The following is a 25,682-nucleotide window of genomic DNA, read 5'->3' on the forward strand; positions in this document are numbered from 1 at the left end:
CCCCGCCCTCGTTATCTATTACATAATGACCTTCTATGCAACGAAGGATTTTCCCATATTTCTTAGGAGCGCAACTGCAGCTAAGGAAACTACTGACAATTCACATCTCTGAAAGACGAAAGGCAACGATGTAGGGCACGTCAGAAAACAAATAAACCACAAAGTGATGCCAAGGGGAATGGAAAATATGATTATGCTTATGTTTATACAACTTCAGTTCGAACTTATGAAAATGGTACATATCTTTTCTGTGTCACCTTTGTTCCTGTTAACACAGGGCTCTGTATACGTAGGAGAGGCAGCCCACCTTGCTTACCTAACTTGGTTCTCTGTGCTTCCCATGAATGCTGTTTGCCCTCAGGAAAATGCATTATAAAGTAGTACTTCCAGAACAAGTGCCTACTGTGTCTCCATTCGAAACACAGCCCTTTGCTGATTTACTAATCAAAGGCATAAGAGGCAAGAAGCAAATCCCCAAAGAATTTCCCCTTTCAAAACAAAGGGGAAAACTCCTTGTTGTAGTTATTCCATTTAATCCACTGGAGCTACACTAGTGAAAATGTGTTTTTCAACACCTAAAAAGGTCAAATTAAAATACCTGTGTTTAATCCCCAGGAACTGCAAAAGAGTATTGCTTCCCCATAAGCACCCAGCAAAGACAACTAGAAAAATAGCTAAACAAAGTCAACGATTTTTTATTTTTTGGCAGGTAGGTGATCAGCATGGATCCAGTGCACACTGGTAGTAATGATTTTTGGTTACTCAATTGCTCAGTCAAGGTCGTATTACTCATGTGTCTATCTGGCACAAAATAAAATTAAAAATCCCATTAGGCACTAATTAATACCCTTTTCAGAAGAATTACATACTAGTTACAGAGTTAAAATGTATTCTGTTCTCAGTAATAAGATTGTTTTTAATTCTTTAACAAATTGCAGAATTCTTTAATGATATTCAAGGTGCTGCCACCAATCAGATCCCATTATAAGATCAATTTAAAGTCTCCCCAAGTGGTAGTTACAGAACCACTGTTAGTATGTGAAATTGTGGAAAAAATACCAAAGGAAATAATTAGGCTACCTCTTCCTACCTTTATCTACTGTATGACAAAATAGTTGGTCCGAATTGTGTTTTGTCTGCAATGCTTAGGCAGTACTTCACATTTGTAATTAAAAGATGTTTTGGTCTCTGTTTTCATATGTTGCTTCCCACCCTTTCAGTTGGCAAAATGCAGTTTAACTGGGACAAAAAATCTACAGTGAGTTGCTGCAGTAGATCACGTGCAGCTTCTTCCAACCCCTTCAGAAACGGTGAAAAGGAAGCAAAGGAAATGATCTTATATGCTTTTTGGAGATTTTGTGCTCTAAACATTCAGAAGTGGATGAAGATGGCATGCTGGACTGAGTCCAGTGAAGACCACCAAGATGGCCAATGGGCTGGAGCATATTATGTATGAGGAGACGCTGAGGGAACTGGGCTTGTTCAGTGTTAAGATAAAAGGGCTTTGGAAGGATCTTACTGCTGTCTACAATTGCCTCATGGGAGAGCACAGAGAAGATGTAGCCAGCTTCTCTCTGAAGGTGCACAGTGATAGCACAGGAGGCAGCAGGCACAGGCTGGAACATGGGGCAGTCCTGTTAGACATGAGGGTGGTTTTTGCATCTTTTTCACCATGGGGGTGGTTATAAATTTCAGCAGGTTGTCCAGGAAGGTGGAATTGCTATCTTTGGAGACATTAAAAGCTCAGCTAGAAAAGATCATGAGCAACTTGATCTGATTGAACCCGCTCCAAGCATAGGGTCCAGTTGGATGTCCTTCAGAGCTCCTTTTGAGCCTAAATTATTCCTTGGTTCTGTGGCTGGTCTGAAGGGGAGATTGGTCAGGCACAAACTGAGATCCCAGTGAAGGACTGGCTGTTGTGCAGGATTGACCAGGAACAAAGAAAGATGGCACCACAGGGTTGATCTGCAACACAAGTCCACAGAACCATAGCTCTGGGAGGATGCCGTGTTTGCCCTATTTCACAGTGCGGTTCTCTCTCTGGCAGCAAGTCCTTCACACTCATAAAAAGGTCACTAAATGCAGGCACCAATAGCACCTTGTCACTACAGTACCAAGCATGTGAATTTTTTATTTGAATCATGCAACGCCTGATCCAAAGGCAGTCCTTGAACTGCAAACTCCTGGTGAGAGAACATTGCCAGTGATTTAACCTGACAGTGTGCTAAGATGAAAATCACTAGATCTGTGAGCACTCATAATCAGGCCTTAAGCACAATGCTGGAAAAGAACAAAAGGAGTGGAAATGTAAGAGACTCAGGGCCACCACGGTAACTTTGAACTGAACACTGTAGCAGAACGTAGCGCTTTTTCCTTTTTATGCGGCAACTTGGGCTGATGTTGAGAACAGTAAGGAAAAGAGTATGGTGAAGTTGGACCGACTGCTGACAGACTAGGAGAAGACAACAGGGAAGAAGCCAAACTATCTCAAGGAGCAGAGGGTTGCTCTGGGAACTGCTGCGTGGCACTTGACCTGCAACAAAGTTTGAAAGCCGGGGGAAGCAAGCAAGATAAGCTTTAAGAAAACCAAAATGGAATCATTACATTAAATACTACCAGTGCAACCTTTAGCCCAGCAATAGAAAACAAACAAAGTAACAGGCATTATCACTTTCGGCGAGCAGGATAAGGGTGGGTATTAAGCACAGCTAGATTAGACGCAAGATTACATATTTTTCTCTCCGTTCTCTTGCTGCTGTTACATCAATCTCTCTCCTTCAAGCTTGAACAAGATTATGTTGCAAAGCACCCTATGCAGTTCCTCTGAAAAGTAACATGGATGTTTGACTATGCCAAGATAACAACTGCAATCATAACGGTAAAAGTCTGATTCACACATGCATTTGGGAAACTGCTTCATACAGTCGAGGGGAAAATCCTCATTGCTGCAGTGTATACTGCTTTTAGTTCCTTTGGCTGACTTTCCTTCTGTCTTCAAGGCACATTCAATTATTTTGACCTTGCTGAGACAGGACTCAAGACGACTGCCTGTTTGGTTTAAGGCTGGACAAAACATTTTGAGGGAAGGGAGGAAAGGATAAACAGAAAGGTTCAAGAGTCTTTCTAGTAACGTAGGGCTTGTTTTTCAAATGTTTGATGGACCAGCACTAGTGAATGTGCAAAGAAATCTTTAACCCTTCGCGCAAAACTTTGATTCTTTTTTCTACGCTTTGTTTACTTTGCTAACTAGCATGATCTCACAGACAGCAGTAAGAGCATTGCCATCTAGGAGCATCCCACAGCATCACTTGTAATGGGCCAATGGGCACTGCCTTTTAAGCCTTTCATTCTTCAAAAAATATTTTTAAAGGTGGCATATGACTTGGTAGAGCTTTATGATGAAATGTTCCTAGGATATCAGCTCAACTCGCAGTTCTGCTGTTGTCCAAAGAATTGCCAGACTTTGTAACCAGTGTCTACAAAGCAATTTATAATTCTCTTCATGAGAAGTAGAACTTTCCTCCATGTAAACCCTGCTGTGATGCCAGGCTGACTGCTGGGCAGAGGCAGTACAAGTTCATGGGAGATTTTCAGCTATCTTAGATTACTGGACCATATAATGTCAGCATTGAGCAGTGCAGAGGACCTATCTAAAGCTAGTGGACAAGGTTCAAAAAGGGTCAGGGTATAATATCTTCCTGTGCTGCCTAGACACTGTAATACGTGTGTCTCCTGCAGCTTCATCCTCAAGACTTAAGGCATCCTTGTGAATTCTGTTTGTGTGCTAGTTCCACTCTGGGAATTTAATAGCAATTGCTGGCTGTTTGGTTATAAAAGAATGTAGGAATAGCAGCACTCCTCTGCTTTACAGTGCTGCCTATTTTGAGGTTTCTACTTGTAGCAGCAATACATGCGGAATGGTATAAGGAGTTGAGAAAGGTCATTCTCAAAGGCACCCTGAGCTCAGACTATTACAGTGAGCACAGGTAGCCTCTGCCCGTGTTAACAGGGGGGTTTCGGATAGGGTTTTCAGAATTCCAGGAGAGTGCTACTACAAATACAATGTGCATTTTGTATGTGAGCAGACCAACATTATTCTGATAGATATTTCCTCTGGTCCAGATGCACTGAATCATTGAAAGGACAGAGAGTCAGCCAGCTGTTTCAGAAGAAACTTGTCCTTGCCACAATTGTTTTGTTTTTTTTTCTTTTTTCTTTTTTGTTCTTTTTGCAAGTAGAAAAAAGTGGCAGCCTTGATTTTCCTGGCCTTAAAGTGCTGGAGAAGCTAGTGTGATAGTTTATCATGATGTTAAGACAGATCATGATTTTTCATTTCTGTGGCTCTTCTGGCCCTCCTGATGTTTTAGCTGTTTATTCCCTTTGACCCCAAATATACAGACCCACTTCATGCTCCCAAAACTTCCAGACAGAACCTGAAGACCCTTGCACTCCAAATATCAGCAAGCTCTCCCTGTTTAACCATTTGGATTTTCCAAGTGTGATATCCTAGAGCCTCCTTCAACACGAGGGTCAATTCATATGCATCATGGAGGAAGGAAGGAGTACACCATGCCTGCAAGAGCTTTTCACAGTTACTCAAGACCTTCAGCAGCAGGGGCTCTTGAAGTGCAATAAATGATGGGTAGGATAGAGTGAGAGGCAGAATAGTGGCTATAGTAATTCTTTTTTTTGAGTAGTCAGTGATATTTTTATAATTCTATGATTATTTAAAAGATCACATGAGCTGAGAAGTTATTTAATGTATACATGACCTGTCTTGATAGTTAATTTCCAAACACATTTCACAAATTTTAATTGAATTTTTTCTTTATCTTATATAAGTTTGCTTAAGATAATTAAGTTTTGGGTAGTGTAGAACAATATTCTGGTAGAAGAGAATTTTTTTTTCCTATTACATTTTGCATCTAGTAAGGTGAGCATTAGACATTTTTTTTTTGCACAGGATAAAATTCTTTCTGCAGCAGTGGCTGGTGGAGGAGACTGAACACAGCATTTGCTCAATTCTAAGTAGGCACTATAGGATAGCCTTTTAAAACAGACCAAATAGGTGATGCTTATCTTTTTCTTTAACTATTATGCTGTATCTTTAAAAAGGAGGGAGAGGAGGTAGGTCTCATAGTTTCCAATCACAGGAGAAGCCTAATTTTGACCTTCCTAATGCCATTTATGGAAGGAAAAGATTAAAACTCTTTGTGACCTAGGATAATTTCCTCCCAGGTCTACATGTTAGTTAGGAATCATGAAGGTCACTAATTTCTGGCAGCACAAAGCACACAGCACATGTGAGTGTGACCCCAAAATCTATGTTTTTCTGTCTTCTGTGCCTGTAGAATAGACAGAAAAAGCAAATCTTCACTGATATTACTTCAATTTTTGTCTTGCTCTAGCTTCAGCTGGCAAAAAGAAGTGGAACTGGTGTGACTGCAGCTTCTCTCACAGCCTCCGAGGGCAGAGGGGACACTGACTACATTGACATGAGAAGGTACAGTGGGACACTGGGGCCCAGCTACCTTGGAAAACCAGAGTGGCTTTTCACATTGAAAGAAGCTAAGGTTAGCCTGTTTGCCTTATACTAGTTTGGTTTTTTTTTTTGTGACTATGTCAAGAATCACACAATGTTCTACAGTATTTTGAATCTTGTGTGATGGCACTGATTGACAGGTGGAGATGCTGGTTCATCTCATGTCTTCAACTGTATGTATTGACTGGAGATGTTCCTCCATGCTGTGAAAACACATTACTGAGAATTTCTGGAAACACCAACTTTCATCCTCAGATAAGTCGTTCTTGGCCTGTTTGAATTTTTGTCATCTGCAAGGACAAGACCAACTGCCAATATGCTCTTTGAAGTAGTAAAACTTCTTCATAGCCTTATAAGTCTGTTCAAGATAGCCTAGAAAGTGACAATATTCAGATAATTAATTTTCCAAATCTGGAGATAGCGGTCAAGGCAGGCAGAGAAGTGAATTTCTGCCTGGAAAATGTTTGCCCCCTTCCCTAATATCCTCAGATGACAGCAAGCCACGCATTGATGAAACAATCAGAGTGAACACCAATAACAACAGGGCACTGCATTAAAGAATTCCTATCAAATTCTGGCCCCACATCTGTCTAAATACCAGGAATGAGCTTATTGTGCCCCTCCTCCTAAATCAAAGATTGTTGTGATAAAGTTAATTTGAATCTGAATTTTGTTTTTCATCACTTGGACAAACCTTCCTTTGCCTGCAGCAGTGTATTGTTTGAATTGAGAACCGAATGCAGATAGCAAGGTTTGGTCCTCTGCTGTTAATGCAGCAGTTAAAAAAGCATAGGTTTCCCAAAAGCTGGCATGAAATACGTATGAAGTAGTATTAAAAATAGGCAGAAATGTAGGAGTAGTAACTCACTATGAAATTGGCAAAAGAAGAAAATATGTGTAAATAAAAATGTACGATGTTATTTTTTTGAGCACTCTGCTAAGCAAAGTGGGGAGGTTGAAGAAGCCGCATGTATCTGTGAGTCAGGAGAAACAGCTGTGTCCTGCAGACAGGCTGCAGCCCCCTCTTCCCTTACATCCCACCATGCCGTGCCATCACCTGTGCCTGCCACAAGCACAGCTCCTACTTTGGCAAAGTGGGAAAATAGATTTTACTGTCCCCAAACTACTCTGCTCGCCAATTGCCACCCGATTTTGAGGCTCCTGGTTGCCTGGGAAACATAACCGGGTGTTGCTGTGGAAACTCGGCTTCAGTGACCACCGGGTTTCCCCACTGCCCGGCGAGGAGATGGGGACCCTCCACATCTGTCTGTGCTAGCAGGTGACAGGAGATGGCTTTGCCACCGGCGCTATCAATAAAGTTTCAAAACAATGTTAATAGCTTTTACTTTCACTTATTTAAGCCTGCTCTGCTGTTGACTTTTGGAGGGAAAAAAAATGAGGATAATCCATTTAGGTAATAGATTAGAGGAATGAGTTGGAGTAGGAGGAGGCATTTGTTTATTTATTTGCTTCAGAAAAGTTTCTAAGAGTTTTTGTGCACAAATTACTTGGAAAAAATGAACTCGAAAGCCTCACAAAATGTACAATTTCACATTGCATTAATGTAAGCTTTCTGAAGTTAATATAGCCATTCTTTTGCTATTAATGTTCCTGTGTACTCAGTTGGCTTAAACTGTTCATCTCATAATGAACATATGCTGTCAGTAAAAGCAATAGCTGTTGCAGCACACATTAACTCCTTGTTTCCAAGACTCATGCCAAGTAGAAATGGCATCGACCGTGTCTAACCCTGGTTCCGTATTTTGGGGCAAAAGGGGTTAAGAGATATCTGAAACAGAATGCTGTAAATTCCTTGATGCTCTCTGCTGGCTTTGGAAACAGAGGGAGAATAGTGCAGTGGCTAAGTTTTCTTTCTCTTTTAAGTAACAAATTGAGAAAGAACTATTACATCTCACATTCACGTCAAGGAAATAACAATAATAATACTTTGCACTTATACGGCAGTTTTATCCCAAGTTTTCAAAGGATTTTTCAAACATTAATGGTGTACCATTTTATTCTCTGTTGGCAAGGTGGGCACATGGTGGTGTGAGAGTTGAGGAGACATAAGGCAATTTATAGGGTGGTGGGACAATGCAGATTTTAGGAGGCGAGGCAACCTACTGACAACAGCTCTGTGGATAAATCGTGTTTAAGATAAAATAGTCTGTTGAATCTATCACTGCCACGGTTTGCTGCAGTAGAAAGGGATGAAATCTCTGTAGTCCATTGATTCTACTGCAGATGCTACAGCGAAGGAAACTAAGTTTAGGCTGGTTTAGCGGTATCTCTTCATCTATTTACTTTAGCAGATGCTGGTGTTGGGTTTTTTTTGTTCTTCCGCAGTACTTAAAAACACATGTATTTTAAAAATCTGTAGTAGTTCTGGTATGTGTACCTATCAATAATAGAGTAAAAATGCAGAATAACATGAATAATTGCCCTGGGTTTTTTTTACATTTTTAAGGCTTCCAAAATATTCTGTGCTCGAGCTTACTCAAAGAGAGAAATTTTGGCAAGTCAGGGAAAATCTGTCTCTCTCTCCCCCTCCCTTTTTTTTTAATTGGAAAAAGTACTTTTTTCTCGCTGTAATAAATTGTCACAAATCTGATATTCAAGTGAGGAAAGGAAAAAAAGGTTGATCTTTGCTACTGGAAAGGTGACATATAAGTTGCTCCTGTTTTAAAATGCACCCGTGTCCAATTTATAAACAGCCAGTGCTCTGGAGGCATCTCCTAAGTGACTTTATGGAAACAGGGAATACTATGTTATCCGAGGCTCACAGGAAACCCTGCCTTATCTGTAACTAATATAAATCAGAGAAGCTCTGATGAAATCTATGGAGCTACATCAATTTACACAGGCTGAAAATCGTGCTCAACTCTTCCCAGACAAAGGCATGCAATTCCCCATTTGCCTCCACAAAGGCAGATGCTCTACCTCCTTACCTGCTCCATTTGCTTTAATGAGGTGTTCACAGCAAAGCGTAAATGGTACCATTTAGATGTCAACATTAAGCATGGTGCTGTTTTAAGAGTAGCACTTAAGGAAATTAAATGCGTAATCTGAGCTAATGTGAATGGTGTATGGCTGTTGTTAAATAAAGTTAAAATGGACAAAGTAAAATTCTCTCAAGTGCCTCAAACGAAGGTGTGTTGTAAGTTGTGTAAGTTATGGCATAATCTTGGTATGCTGGAAATCTATCCATTCAGATTTTTAACAAGAAAACAGACGATTAAGAAGACTATGTCTGTGCCATGGTGTTAGCTGTTACAACATTAGTATTTGATATGCAAAATGCTAAAGGTATGAAAATACTGTATGTTACGGAAGTGCAACTTTTAGGGAGGGATTGTGGATGTACTGTGTGTGCAAGGAGACAGGGAGGTTCTCTGTATCATGCCTGTTTCATTCTCTCTGTCTCCACACATTACAAATCTAAGTAGCAGAGACATGATTTGGTAGATTTACCCCAGTGATGTATGCAGTGTTGTTGACTGCGCTGGAATTATTCTAGATTTACTTCTGTGTGAAAGCAGAATCGGGACTAGTTAATTTAGCTTAACTTGCTGATATGAAATGCAAAGTGAAAATGTCATCATTTGTGTTTCTTCTTGTACCGAAAAACTGCTGGAGGCCTTGTAGGGATGGAAATGTTAGTAGTAACAACATAGCATTGCATATATATATATATATTATTTTCAATATATTGGTTTTAAAACTGTTTTTAGGAACTGATAAGGCATACCTCTGGCTACTGGCTAATCATGTTTATGAGGTCCAACTTCTGATTTTTTGTGTGTATGTATATTAACCTGAGGATAAAGTAAGAGCCTTTGCTAGACTCAACAAAGCCCTGTATTCATGGGGAGAGCATTATCACAGATTAAAAAAAAGTATCATCTGATTTAAAATCATTTTCAGACCTTTCTACTACCCTTAGGTTAAAAAAAAAAAAAAGAAAAAGCAATGAATAAATTAGTAGCCACATCTTCGTTCCAACAACCTAATTTCAGTAGTATCGTAATAAAAGGACAAAGGTCATAGATTAAAGTATTGTAATGGAAATGCAAAATATATATCTGATCATAGGTATAGGACTGTATTTTTAAAGGTATTACAACTTGTAATGATTATAATTTGAGCCTAGTGCCACTAATAAGAAAATAGTTCTTTTTCATTCTGATTCAAGAACCAGTATTTACAAGTGTGCGTGTATATAAGTGTAAATAAACAGTTAACAACTGCACTGAGAATACCTGCATGGAGTTCTGGGTCAGCCGTAGTACTGTGTGTCTTATCAAGGCTCTTATCAAGACACCTGTTACCATTTATTTTTTTTCTCTTTTTCTTAGTAGGGACCAAGTTAATAGACTCAGGATGTGGCTAGAAGAGGAAAATAGGAATATTATTTTCCTGTTTTCTGCCAATATGTTAAAATGCATCAAATTTATTATTCATAAAATGTTCAAAAGTATCCACAATGCTTTGCCTAAAATCACAGAGAATAATGCAGCTCAGACCTACCAAAGTATGGCATCCAGAGTCCTCCATCCTAAATAAACAATCCTGTTATACCTGGTGAGAGACCCCAAAGTGGCTTCTGCATCAATAAGTGCAGAAACTTAATCTTTCCCTCCACAGAGGGCAGCTAGAAAAATTCCCTGTAACTTGAATATGAGCAGTTCTCTTCCTTATGCCTACTGCCCCTCAAAGTCAGAGGCAAAAATGCATGGAGGAGGCTATCATGAACACCAGAGGTATTAAACTTCTGTCTCCAGTATTTTACATGTGGTTATCTGAAGGGAGATAATAGTGACTTCCCACAGTATCCTACATCTCCCGCTCCCTCCACCCCATCAAAATTGTTTCACGTATGGTTGAGAATCCATGCAAAAAAAACCTGACCTTCCCTCTACGTAATGTGATAGTACATAACGTGGAAAAAAAATTCATTTAACTTCTATCATTTCCTAACAAAATACTTAACAAGCAGTTCACGGTGCCAAGGCAATGCTGTAGGACTCTCCCTCACCAGAGCAGACCAGTGATAAAGAAACACCTGAAGGACGCCAGAACTTTGCGTTCGGGGGATCTGTTCTGTATTGCGACAGATCCAGGTGACATGAGAACATGCTTAGGTGGGAGGACTCTTCTTATCTTCACCTGGGAACACAAATGCTTGCAATCCTGCTCTGACTGTCAAGTATCTTGCTGCCAGTTGGAGGACAGTGGAGAGAAGAGCAGCCTTGGCCCTTCCAGGTTGTTTTCATGCATAGGAGTAGAGGCCTGACTCCTGCGGTGTTGTGATGTCTTGTGGTCACTCCTGGTTCTCTGCCCTGAATCTCCCTCATTGAGGTAAAGAGTTTGAAAGCAGAGATATATAAACTATGGTGTTTGGGTACCATTAGTGGCACACAGGCTGCTTCAAAGCCCTACATCTGTACTGCCTGTAGAGACAATTGGTCCTCCTGAGCATGCACAGGACACGGGAGCTGCCGCTGACGGTGGCTCCCAAAGTAGCTCAGCTTAGGCACGGCTGATCTGGCGCATAGCGGAGATGCACAACATCCGCAGGTCTTCGTCCACGTTTGTTCTTGTGCTCTCAAGTCTCCTCTGCCACTAACAGGACTGACCCCATACTCCGAAGTGCTGCCTTTGCAAAGCAGCTCCTCATTTGCCCTGATTTGTTCAGAGAGGGAAGGTGGGCAGAGCCCCTCCAGCTTCCCGTTCCTGGAGGCCAAGGTGGAGGAATGACAGTAAGCAAGGAGCAGGAAGGGGAGAGGGAGAAAGGGGCTGTTTCTCTTCCTGGCTACAAGACTGTTTTGCCTGTGTGGAACTGCCTTGCTGGTGACAAGAAAGGAGCCCTGACTTAGAGATTAAAGGTGGAAACCATAAATCAGGCTTATACAACCTTTTCCTGGGAACGAGCTGTTTCGGAGTAAGAGGCTGCTGTAAGCGGATGCGTGTTGATGGCAGGGTGCGATGCCCAGACGAAGCATACGCTGCGCCGATGTTCAGGCGATGTTCGTTTTAGCCTGTGTCTTTACTGGCCTCTCGTGAGCCAATCAAGCTACTTTATGAGCCACAGCTCCTCTGCCCTCCTAAATGTACCTTGGGATAAATACATTCTGAAGATCACAGAAAGTCACAAATTTGTGTGGTAGCAGCTGGATCTGTCTTTCTTGTCTTCATGCATTTCATGATTTTCAAAGCTAAGCACATTTGGGCCTCATTAATGTTTGAATGCATAAAAAAATGGATATTGCTCATAGTACAAGTTGCAGCCAGCTATTTTCTACAATATATCAGTGTGTATATCTTTGTAATCTTTAGAGAACAGTGTTTTGTATAGTGATATTTAATTTGAAAATATATAAAACTCTTCAGACTCCCTCACACAGGGGGACTGGTCCTTCAAACAAAACAATTAAAGAGATGTTTCCAAAGAGCTGGCATTTATTCTGGGTTTATGTAAGGGAAAGGGAGATGGTTTGGGGTTTTTGTTCACAAATGTGGTTCACACTGCATGAGTTCAAACTCCTTCAGAGCAAGAGGAACACATTGTGTTCATTTACTATTTCTTCCCACAAAGGAACCTCAGGTCAGAGGATTTCTCACACCAGTGCAGAAGGCAAAAATTTGAGTGTGTGCACGTGTGCGTGTGGGCATGTTTTAAAGGAAAGGTGGATTTTTCCATAGTAACTGCTGTAGTAAACCAGCACTGTGCTCTGTGCCCTGCTTGGCCTCATGCTTCCGTGCAATCACAGATTTCAGAGATGGAAAACGACTTGCACATCATTTTTGGTGTGTTTCTCTCCTGATGTCATTCTGTTCTTTGCCCTGTACTGCTCACGTTTTCCAATTTGTTTTTAAATAGCTTGTGGATATGGCTTCTCCTTCTTCCCTTGGGATACTATTCCACAATCTAATGGTTCTCAAAATTAGAATTTTTCCTCCATCCCAGGTGTAAGACTTTGTTTATAAAGCGCTGAATTCACACAGTAATGTGCATGGTGCAGATGTTTCACATGGGGACATTTATGTGAAGTGCTTCCATTGAAAAATGGGGATAAAACCAAAAAACCTTATTAAGTGAATTTACAATATATGATGTGTAAACATGCTTTTATTTTGCAATTTCACTACAAAATTAGCGACACATACAACTGTAATACTGTATTGCTGCATAAAAATTAATTACCAAGAATCATATTTTTCCAAAGCTTAGGATCACAGCAAATTAATTAAAATTCTTCATACAAAAGAAGGAATTTCATAATAAGGTTTTACAAAATATATGTATAGTACATTTCAACCTTTTAAAATTTGTGACTGTAACGTGGGCTTTTTTCTTTTTCTGCATTTTTAATAAGGCGGCAATTGAGATCTATCAAGTCCATAGCATATATCACTGTTTTTATTCAAGAATTCTTGTGAAAATAAAGGACTTCCTTTATTCACAAAAATCATAATTGCAACATACATAAAACCTGTCAAAGCTCCAATTTCCAATATTCTAATGAATATCAAAAGAGTCCAGCATTTCTGACTTTGACAAATTGCAAATGAGGTTTTATTCATTAAGAGGGCTGCTAATGTTTATTTAAATGCAATTTACTGTTGCATTATTGATTAGCTACTGCAAAATTATCTTACAAGGAGCATGTGTAGCAAGAAGATTTCAGGTTGAGAAAGGATTTATCTAGGGAAGGCCTGTAGGCTTGATTTAGGCCCCAGGACATGAGAGTTTTAATTTATCTGGAAAGAAAGGCCTGGTGGAAGGTTTGCTTTGTTTGCATTTAGACAGCAGATGAAAAGGGTTTTGATGTTGAGCTGGGAGAAAATGGCTGCCACTCTTGTTATTCACAGAGAGAATTGAGCAAAAGAAAAAATCTATTATAGGGGGCAAGATAAAAAAGTCTCCCCCCCCAATCATTTTCAGCATCAGGCTATATGTGGCTTGTTATTCTCCGAAGGAGAAATAATAAAGAAAATGTTGCTTGTTATCTAAAATCTCTTTTAAAAAATCCATATTGCATTTATTACTGCGACTTCACTTCTTTCGGTGCCATAAAACTCAAGCGACGTTGCTGTATCTGACCTGAAAGTATGAATTAATTCTGGGCCTATATATTTTAAAGAAACCTGAATGTATACTGTTTTCAGTGTTTCCCACCATAAACAGACACATTCTGGCAATGTCTCATGGAAATAATTGCTAGCAGCTCAAAGTGCTGTAGAGTGATACAGAGCCTCTTTGGCTTCTACCTTAAGGAGGGAGGCATCTGCAGTACTTGTTTTAGCACCGGTTTTGTCGACAAGTATCAATTAGTCATGTAAACCACAAGTGTGAATCTTATCCTTCCTGAGGAGTACTGCTGCAAGATTAAATAGGACTCATGTAAATGCATAGCAGTGATAGAGATTTAAGAAATTAAGGGTAGTCACCCCATTGATCTAATGAACAGAAGTCTGTGAGCATAAACAATGCCACTGGATCAGGTGGAATCCAGTGAGCGGGTGGCTTCTAGTCCTGGAATAAATTACTTTAAATTTCCAACTTGGAGAAAATGTGTTCAACAGAGCAACGTGCTGCTTCAAAAGGCATAGTTCAAGTACACAGTATCAGGACCTGAATGTCCTTTTCTGGACTCATTACAACCTGACAGGGCTTTTCATTTCAAATGACAATCAGGAAAACTTGGAAAGCTCTCAGCCAATTGCAAGGAGGAAGAATGATCCTACTGAAATTAAATCTGAAACTCAAATATTACACCAAGACCTTTCAACTTGCTCATTATTCCATTAAACCAACTGTAAAGGCACCATTCTTCATCTGAAATGAGTTTAGAAAAACTTTCATTGTGTGACTTCGTCCACAAATGAGGGTGACAGGAGCAGAATGATATTTTCCTTCGGGGTTTATACCTTTAGTGACTCTGATGATGATGACTAAGTATCAGTTCTGACAAGCTGAAGGTTAATTACTTACTCTGTGTTTCAGGTCTGTCAGGGTGGAATATCAGCATTGATTTATTTACCAAAAGTCAGAAGTATTTGGTATTTACTTTGGGCATAGAGAATGGTTGTCCTAAAGACCCGTTGTCTGTCTTCTGCTGGCCCGCAAATGCTTCTCTGTTTCCCATTTCTGCCTCATTTAAATTTCCCTCCTTTCCTCAACATTCAAGGCGTCTCTTGGTATTTTTCCTCTTTACCTTTGGTTCTTAGCAAACACTAAAATACTTCACATCACATCAGTGAAGATCATGAGCAATTAGAAGGTTGAGATAGAAAGCAAAGTAGATGGTGTAATTTTTAGATGGATGAATGCAGGCATGGTGGTCCATTAGAAAATACAGAAAAACTTAAATCACATCGTTAATGAAAAAGACTTCTTAAAAAATAAGTTAGGTGACAAAAGTCGTTCCCCGTGAATATGACATATTTGGATTAACTTCAAACGGTGAGGAAAACTGATTAGGTGGTGCTACTGTTGCAAAAAGGAAAGTCTGAAATGCTGCAAGTGAGGCGTTGCTTAGTAAACTAGGTCCGGCCTTCTCGGGCTTTTCTAATTTCTAATTATGTTGCAAATCACAATGAAAATGGAAAGAAAAAGTTATGGGAAAAGGTGTCTACTTACATCACGTACCTTTACAAACCTCTGGAGCCTTCCTTAGCAGCAGTGCTCACATCTTCTTTCTGATCCTGTCTTTCATGTGTCCCCAGATCCCTCTGTCTCCTCTCTTTTGCCAACTTATGTTCCCTCTCACTCTTTTGTGGTTCTTCTTTCTACTCTTCTCAGAGATCCTCTTCCTCTCTCATACCTGTATTTAGTTTGGCTTTATTTGGCTGCAGTTAATTAAGCCTGGATTTCATCTGGGTCCCACTGCAGACATCGGAATACCACTTCCATCGTATGACTAGAGCCACTTAAATATGGATGCAGTGTCCCATTTCCTTCTTGCAGTCTCTAGTATCCCGTTCTTGTTTGCTTACTCAGACTATATATTGAGCTGCTCTTTTGTTTCCAGAAAAAAATTTCTTTGCATGCATAAATCCTCTTCTTTGCTGTGTAGAAACCTACAGCTACAGTTGAAGTCAAGTTATGCTGAGATCTGTGATCAAAACATGCATACTTCAACAGAAACATCACTCATTGGGAATTTACTGTGATGTTGGCTGTGACAAACATTTAGGGACTTTTTTGTTTTCTGTATGTCTGACTTTATTTTAGAATCCAAATTTCCAGTTAGTTACTTGTACATTTAATCATTAATAATAATACTGAAAAATGGCTTTTATCCAACTACCAGATCATAAAATTTTATGCTTTTCTTTGACATTCTCAGTACCCCCAACCTTTAACAGGAATATTCTACTGCTTTAAAAGGTTGACGATTATCCCAGTATCTACTCAAGTCCAGGGCTTGAAAAAAAATTTTGTTTCTTAACTTTTTTCCCCAGCATCTTTGTTCCAAAGACAAAGGAGAACTTCTCTAATGTCATCTTCTGAGTCAAAAAGAGTGTCAAACAAAACAACATTATATATAAAATCAAGAAGAAACTTGACATCTATATAAGACCTTGGGGAAAAATGCTACTTGTATATGTTGAGTCTCAGTGCTTTGTTCTACTTTGAGTAATTTACCTTGAGGATTTGACATAATAGGCATATAAAAAACTTCATAGAAGGAATATAAAGAGAAGGACCCTACAATACAAAGGTACAGAAATGTAGGAAAAACAGTTGTACTGGTGGAGCACTGGTCCTGTGCATAAAGGACAGCTTAGAGTAAGATCAGATAAATAAGCCAACTACTATCACCATCTAATGCAGAATACCTATGCTAGGCCTACAGAGGAAAAGTATATCATTAAGACCATACTATTAAGTGCCTGTTCTGGATTTACTCTTAGGTGTGAAGGGGAACAGAGAGGCTCTGAGGGTAGAGACATGAGCTCTGGTACTGTTTATTTTCAAGAAGAGGGATTATGTAGAAACGATGAAGTTTATTAAAAAGAAAATTAAGAGGCAGTCAAACAGTAAAACACTGCTAAAGTGGTTGTGAAGACAACAGAGACAGTTTAAAGATACTGTCATGGATTCAGCAAATATATGCTAACTACCACAACAGACTCTGGAAAGACAAGCTCCTTTCCCCCTCAGACTGGTGTTTTTTAAGCAGTAGGAAATTAACAATGAGGTGAATGACATTATTAAATGTAAGAATTCTGATTTCCAAACTGAAGTTCTCTTCAAGTGAGGAAAATAGAAAAAAAAAAAAGAAAAAAAAGAGAAAAGCTTTGGCAAGTAGGTGTTAAACACAATAAGGCAAGCCAAAAAGGGTTCTGAAGAGCAGGTTGTTAAAGGCGTAAGAACTAAAAATGAATTCTCTTCAAACACATCAGAGGCAGGACTTGTGAGATAGTCTGTAGGGCCAATAGATGATGGATATAGTAAAGGAAAGCTCAAAGGAAATAAAGCCATGTAGAGAAGCAAAATGAATTCTGTGCTGCTTTGTTCACGAGGAAGGGGGGAGGGAGGAAAGGTATGCCAAAAACTTTGTTTACAGGAGAAATACTGGGGAAGAGGCAACATGACTTTTAAAGAACAGAGTTATCTCTCTCAAATCTGTTCCAGTTTCTCAAAGGAGTCACTGGATTTGCAGGCAAAGTTGATCTTATGGAAACAGTCTGCATAGAATTCTCCAAGTGCTTCTTCAAAAGCTCCTAAAAACCCCAGCCTATCATGCTCTAATGGCCAAATAATCATACATGAAAGTCCAAAGGTAAGCATCTACCTCTGTAATGAGGCACCTGAACAAATGATTTGCTTTTTTTAATTTTTTTTTTTTTTTTATTGGTGCATCTCATAGTAAAGACAAAAACACTGTAGATGTGGGAACAAAGACAGAGAAATTCATAATGTACAGGTACAAAGACTGGATGAAATACTCATGAGATCTAAGAAAAGAACAGTTTTTCCTGCTATCAACAATATCAGTACTGTTAGACTAGGAACAATGACTACATCAACAAATCCTGGCTGGCCTGGCAAAATCCAGTGTGCCAGACTCCCCCATGATCCACACCACAGGTATTCTTCCATAACACTGCCATTATTGAGAAGGTTTTATTATTCTGAGGCAAGAGAAAGTAAATTTCATTGTACAATCTGATTTCTCAGTTTCTATTTTCCACATTTTGCCTGAAAAATGCAAATCTCTATCACAATAACAAATTAGCCCCTGAAGACGCTAGGTTGACCTGAAAGCTTTCTCATTTGATACTTCTGCTGTCATTTTGGAAACAGTCTTAAAAGAAAACAACATTTGAAGCTATGGCTGTTTATTAATAGAATCTAGAGACTGCAGAGCCTGTATATTTTCAAGTTTTATAAAAAGCCTTTCTATAAAGCCATTCACACAACCAGTTATTTGGGCTGAAAAGCACTCTACATGAAAACACTGGCTTTAATGTCAAGGCCAGGAATAGCAAAGCTTTGCTAGGTTCTCTGTTTCAAATTCTGGTGTAAATTTGGTGACTTCATTGAAATTATACTAGGAATCACTCCAAGCTCTCCTAAGCACCAGATACTCTATAAATTTAATGTTATAGCAAACCAAATTCTGTATCAGAGAAAGCATCGTTTCAGCAAGCTCATCTCTCTTTTTTATGGAGTCTTCTTTTTGCATATGTGTAGCTCCTGTAAGATTTGTTTGAGCCTGCCAATAAAAATAGTGGGTTTTTTGTTTGTTTGCTTTTTTTAAAAAATTTTATTTACAAATTAAGAAACAAACACAATTCTGATAGCTTGTTGCAACAGTGGCTGGGAAGTGAGAGATGTGCTTTGGTGTGCTGTCAGGTAGACAGGTACAGGCACGTGCATGTTAACAAATGCAGGGAAGCTCACTGGCTTTTCAAGACTTTTTAAATACCTATCTGAAAGATGCTGAGGGAAAAATAAAGGAACTGTAAATTGTAGCTGTAAAACTATTTCATTGGTGATTGTTTCGTTGTCTTCCATTTTTTCTTTTCGATGTGAAGGTGTTAATTTTACATGTCCCGTGTATCTTCTAAAGAAACATGGGGATTCCTGCCAAAGAGCTGAATGGCTGGTATTTTGCCAGAAGGACCTCTGCCTGCCCCCAGGATTGACACTCTGTCCCTCCTGTCTTTGCAGAACTAATTACTTGGAGGAATTAAATTACAGTAACAAATCGGCACCTCATCGTGATTGGAATCTATTTGAAGTAGGCCTTTTTGTGACTCATTGTATTTTATAATTCCTTTTAAAATGGCCTATTGAGGAGATCTCAGTAAGATTCATGCTGGTGGGACAAAGTCTGTGGCATGCTGCCATTTTATTTTAAATGGCTCTGAAGAATGGTTGCTCTACTTTGAAAACAGACTCTAAAAACAGCCCAGAAGGGGGATGATGTCTCGGTTTTTATTGATTCAGTCTTGTCATCATGCTCAAGTGTAAAGATTACTTTCCTACTTGCAAGCCTTGCAGACCCCCCCAAGCATCTGAAAGTCAACGTGGCTTCTCTCTTCTCTCTGGCAGAGACTGTTAAAAAGCCTGGCCTTATTTTGCCTCTACAGTTCCACTGACTGAGTGCATCTCTGATAGAAGGGTAGGATAGCAAGGTAACTGCTCCCATGACCCTACCTTTTTGTCTATCTCTTTGCCTCTAGGAGATTCAAAGACATTTTTTCATAGATGGAACAAAGTTCTCAGGTATTATTATTAAAAATCACAAACAGTGATTCCATTGGAAAATGCCTATTGATCAAACCCAAAACTTCTCAGAGCAGTATGACAGTTTTAATTCTACCTTCCATCACAGAAAGTTTTCCAGGTTCAAGATGAAACCGGGTCAGAACAAGGAAAAGAATCTGACTCTACAGTTCACTGTTAATGACATTTGTGTTAGATAAGCAAAGGGAATTGAATGTTGTCTCAGAACACTGCACTGCCTACAGCTCTATATGAAAAAGGAGGAATTACAGATCTAAACCTCCCACTTTTTAGCCTAACACAGTGTTAGCATCTCCAGTGTTAAATGATTCTATCTGCATCAAGGACCTGTTATTTTGGTAGCGATTCATCTATGATCAAAAAAGATAGATATCAAATCAAGGGCTATCTCATCCTTGGCAAAATAAAGATTTCACCTTCCACATGCAAGGATGAAAGAGAGAAAATACAAAGCTTTATTGCATGAGGTAATCCAAGGCTCATCTGCCTCTGAGATATTGGTCTTACAGCTTGCTATATGGTTATGTATTGTTACAAAAGTCTGGACTAAATTTGTTCGCTTTACCCACTTCAGCAAGCACCTGTCAGACAGGATCCCTTAATAAAAGGACCATATTCTCCTACTGTGACTCCCCACATATTGGCATTTGCTCCCTAAATCATTCCACTGGAAACACTACTCCTGGAGAGATAATTCCAGGTTAACAAAGGTGGCCCTAACAGAGACATTACATACAACATTAGAGTGCAGAAATATAGTTCCTCAAAGACCTTACTACAGATTTAGGGCTTACTAAGTTGAGGGAGTGTGATAGATACAGTGTGGTCTTGCTTTAGTAGTCAACAGAGAAATTTCCTAGGAAAACTGGAGGAGCTCCAATTCTGAAGAAAATGTTTGGAAACTGGGCAATTCAAATGATTGGTCACAGCCTTGAACTGTGGTCAGATTCCTGGTTGAAATCTTCATCCTAATATTAACACTACATGTCCTTTCATAAATTGTCTACCTTCCATGTGACTTAGTTCAGGCTCCACCCAAAACCCACAGCAGCCTGGTGGTCTGGGTTCCTCCTGAATCTCTCATTGGATGCTATAGCCTTAACATAGATAACTTTTCAAAACTGATATAAGCCTGAATTGTCTCTGAAATGCTTTCAGGTGGTAGGTTTTAGAAGCGCTAATGAAAATCATAATCATTGTTTCTAATCATGGACCGATATTAATGTTTATTCTCAGTTCAATTTAATACCTTTGTGCGACAGAAGAGTGGGGAACAGCTCATAAACACTCTTTATAGCAGGACCTAAGTTTGGAATTGTGAAGAGAGAGAAATAACAAAGCAAAATGTGTGGCTGAAGTTAGGAATACAAGCAGGAAATAGCACATTGACATAAAATTAGGAAATCTATGAGCTCAACAGCTGAAGAAAACAGCCCACTAGATGAGAAGAGAGGACCTGGAAAGCTGGAACGGAGCTGGAAGATAAGAGTAGGTAGGACATTTGGCATAAAAGAACAATGACATTTTTCAATTTCTGAAGCAATTAATTTCCAGGGAATCAAAATGCAAAAGTGTAGATTTGTTATGTGGAAACAGCATTCTAGTTCAGGAAAACTAAAGAAACCCACTGCCATGGCTTCCACATCGCATGGGAGGCTAAGGATGAGGGAAACACATCAGGATCACTTGAGGTGGCATCTGGCAGAGCAGGAGCTGCCATACTGTGCTGGATTCATGTTCCCTACAGCCCAGGTGGCCTGGCAGGGAGCTGCAGTGGCCAAGGCCATGGCACCACTGTAAGAACTGTTTGCAAGCACTGCCCAAAGAATTGTTACTTCTGCTTCTGTGGAGGTCAGGTCTCTCAGCTCCCAGTCTGTCTCCCTTACTTTAAAATCCAAGCACCTCAGGGGAGAGGCCTCCCCCCAGGTTATAAATGTACCCTGTCCTGAATTTCATGCGTAGGCATAAATATACCTGCACTGTCTTACCCAAAGCTAAACTGCGACTGACTTCTACTGAACATGATAAAAACCACTTTTGGGAATAAATTGAAATAGTCGGAGTAAAGCAGTAGAGATAGCTTTATCAGAAGAATAGATTTCAGTGACCTCTTTGTTTTTTTTCCATCTGCCACTAGTAATAAAAAGCAGAGGTATAACAAACATTTCTTTCTGCAACAAAAGTGTTAATTACTCCTCCTCTCCCACAGAGTTAGCAAAATGTCATTGATGACTGGCTTGCAAATTCTAGAAAATATACTTTCATCCAATTTTACTATCAAAAAAAATCAAATCATTATATGGTTTAAATGATATATGTCTTTCAGATCACTCTGGTTTTTCCTCCTAAGTACAGGTGGATTGTTCTTAGCATGGCTGAAAACAACAATGAATAATAAGTTAGTTTCATCATGCTGTTTTGTATAGAGATAAGAGAAATTGGCTTATTGCTAACAGATATTTTTGTAGTTAAGTACAAAAAACTGTCATCTAGAGTACCCGATGACAAACTGGAAACTTCAATCTACAAAAAAATTATTAAATAATAATTAATACATAACTAGGAGATACATTTTGGAATTATAGTCAGACAGTTATAAAGGAGACATTGCTTTTTAATTATTAGTTTCATTGAACTACATGTATTAAGAGCATTACTTTAAATAAAAAAAGTAAAAAGGGATCCTTAGCAGGAAGAAGAAAAACAAACATCAATTTTGTAACTCTGCTTTTCCACTTGGAAGAGAAGACCAGCAAAAAGCATGAATGGAATGATATACATTATACTGCAAAATAGCATTCAATCCTACATCATTTTTTCAGAGTTTCTTGTTTTGTAAAACACAACTGACTAGATGTAACTGCAATGTAAGAGATGTGTAGAAAAGCTTAGAGAAGACTTTGAAGTGGTTGCAAAGGAAAGGGAACTGATAATGCTTTCATACTAGATTAACAAATCTATTGTTTATTACCTCAATGATATGGCATGCTGTGAGGTGCCTATGCTCATGCAGTAATGATTAGCTAGTTGGCTAACTTCCAGCCAGTAGGGTTATTAACACTATATTGTGAAGCCTCAATGTAAGGTTGATTTTCTTGTACCATATATTGCATGCAGAAAACTTGTATTAATCAATATAAATTATTCTCCAAACAATAAGACACAGTGGGGGCAAGCAGGAAAGGCTGGAAATGAGGTCCTAGTCCAAAAAAAGCAAAAGAATAAAGAAGGTCATGTGTTCTGTCTCTAATTAATGTTGAAGGAAAGTCTCTGAAAGGCAGAAGTCTAGTGGCTAAAACAGAAGACTGACAAACCAATGGCCTGTGCTTTGTTAAGAAGCAGGATTGGGATGTAACATGAGGCAAATCAAGTTTTTCTCATTGTGCTTCAAGTTCTACCTGCAAAATTAGGATGACACCTCCCTCCTATTAAAGAACCATTAATATATCAGAAGTGATCTGCGGGATTGAGAAAACTTTATATTGGACACTAGGCAAATTGCAGAATTCAAGATATGATATTGAAATAATATGAACATGTATAGATGAAGCCCAGAGTATAGCTATCTTACTGACATTGTGGTTACCTTAGTTGGTTTTTATTTCCCTTATTTTTGAAGTAATAGCTTCAGGCATGTACTTCCTGAATTGCTCACCATGCCATAAATCTCAGTACTAAGTAGTGTCAATGCAGTATCTGGCACTATTAACTAGATTAGGAATTGAATAAGAGCATGTAGAGTTCAAATGGACAGTTAGTGCTTATAGTCCACCAACCTTTGGACCAACAAAAAATCATTCTTCTTGTTTGAACCCATGCTGCTGCTTCTGCTACGGTTGCGTATTGGAAATCAGAAAGAAGGAAGACCAGTCAGCTTGATGGGTCAAGTTAGAAGAACTGTGCATAGCTACTGACTTCATGTTCACCTTTATGGACTATCAGGTATCCATTTCTGGCCTCAGCCAGCATGTCTGTAAGCTGGATGTGATATATATACCTCACAGGTGTGTTGTGGGTCGGATGTCTTTAGAGTGTTAGTTGGGTTAATGAAAAGTGCTATGCAAAACATTGCCTTGAATAGACACAGAACCACTGACCAAAGAGGTACTGGCATCAGCCAGATTTCTATATGGTTGGAAGACTCCTCAATACTTTTTGCTTTTGGTTTGTTTTTGTTTATATACAGCCATGAACTCTAAACTACTTCTGTGGGCTCTTAGCACTGAGCAGGTAAATTGAGACCACAGTGCTGACTGGTGGTGCCACTTGGGTTGGATTACGTGTTAGGGCCAGTTGAGGAAACCATTTCCACACATGCTTAGCACTAAGCATATGAATGAAATGATTGACGTCTGTGTGACTCCATAAATATTTTTGAATACTTAAGTAAAGCATGTGCTAATCCACAGGCTTAAGCTTTGATTTCATTAAGGAGTTTGCACACACTGCAGCCTTAAACAGAACAATAATTCTACCCTTGTTGGACAAAATATTTCAGTACATGCTTAATTTTAAGCTGGACACATAGACCCACTGTGATCCGTGGGACCACTCATGCACTTGTGCCTGAAGCTAAGCATATGCTTAATGAACTGCTAAAGTCGGGCCTCACAATAAACAGGGCTGCTGGTATCCTGAAGGTCCATCTGCTTCCCTGGTATCTAAACCTTGATGGAAGTGGTTTAAACTGACATGTTTTACTTTTCAGTTGGAGTGGACTGAGGGCATACAACATGGCCAGTTATAGCCAGCATTACCATCTGTCTGGGTTTTCCTAGATGTACTCTTTTTTTCTATCTACCATTTTGGTCTGGATAGAAGATGTTTAATTTTTGTAAATCCTAGGCAGAAATATGGCAGCCATAGGGTCAGCAGCTCAGTTAAGAAGCCACAACTTGGTGTCAACAAGTTGTAAGTTTGTGTCTACAGTTGCTCTTAAAAAACTATTTAAAAATAGTTTTAAATTATATAAAAGACACATGAAGGTGTCTTTTCAGAATGGCAACCTCTTTCATTCTGTACAGCCTTAACTGAATCACAGTAAACTTTTTCTGGACCATGTTGTTTACAAGGTGTTGCAATACTTGCGTTTTGCTTCCGGTTTCCAATATTAAGGATATTAATGCTATGAAATACCTATATTTATGCAAAAAAAAAACTTAGAGATTTTTTTTTTCCTGAAAATATGGAGGAACACCAGCAGTCAGAAAGCAGTCCTTGAAAATATAATTAGCTCTGCTGAGCAAATAACAAAGGCTTTGTTACTCTGCCACACAGCACATCTAGTAAGTGTTCACACATCCCTAAAGATGAATTACTAGTGAAGCGAATAACTTTGAAAATACAGAGATTATTATAGTTTTCTTCCATACACTATTCACATCATGTAGATAACATGAGGCTGGTCTATGAGGATAGATGTAAGTGAAATAGTTACTATGAATATACATTTAATTTGTCATATGCATATAATATATGGAATGAAATATCAGATACAAAATGAAAAAAAAATGGAGAGGAAAATAATCAAAAGAAATATAATTGAGGGAATGAACAGAGAAGAAAAGTGGATTTACAACTAGAAAAATGTAGAGAACAGAGATTTGAGAAAAGAAAATGGAATGATTAAAAACTAGCCATAAAACAGTTATTGGAAATACATAAGACAAAGTCAAAGCTTAGCATAAGGAATAAATAGTCACAATTTCTAAAATGTGACAGATAATAAGAGAAAAAAATTAAGAGAAAACCCAAAGGAAATTAAAAATAGAGATATGGTAAGAATCTAAATGAAAGTTTAAAAATTTGTACGTTAGCAAATACTTAGCTATTACCAATTATTTAAAATTGTTATCAATTTAAAGGATTATCAACAGAAGTTTTGAATTTTGAGGGAATATTCTGACTTGTTTGATACTATAATAATGAAGGGCATATACTTAAGGTGATTATGTCTCTAATTAAATGGGATTATTCCTGAGTTAAACTTCAGTTCCTCTTGGTTAGCCCTGCGATACCCTACTTGCTTTATTCTACTCATAAGATGATAAAAAAGGAAAGGTCAATAAAAATAAAATGGAAACATGTGGAACTAGTGAAGACTGAAAAAAAATGTCAATGTCTAGATATTGAAAACAGCCAACTAACGGAAGAATTTACCATGGGAGCTAGCAGATTCTCCATAATTTGAAATGTTGCAATTGAATGGATGTCTTTCTGAAATGCATCATTATTCACAAATTATGTGTCTGATGAAGAAATTGTTAAGACTTTCTTCTCTGTGGGAAGATTGGCAACCACAACTATTGTGAAGTGAAATATTCTGTTGCTGCTCTTTCAGAATAGCTCCTTGCATTGACACACTGTTGCAGTGAT

Source organism: Platalea leucorodia (genome assembly GCF_965183815.1).
Source record: "Platalea leucorodia genome assembly, chromosome: 1".
Lineage (NCBI taxonomy): Eukaryota > Metazoa > Chordata > Aves > Pelecaniformes > Threskiornithidae > Platalea > Platalea leucorodia.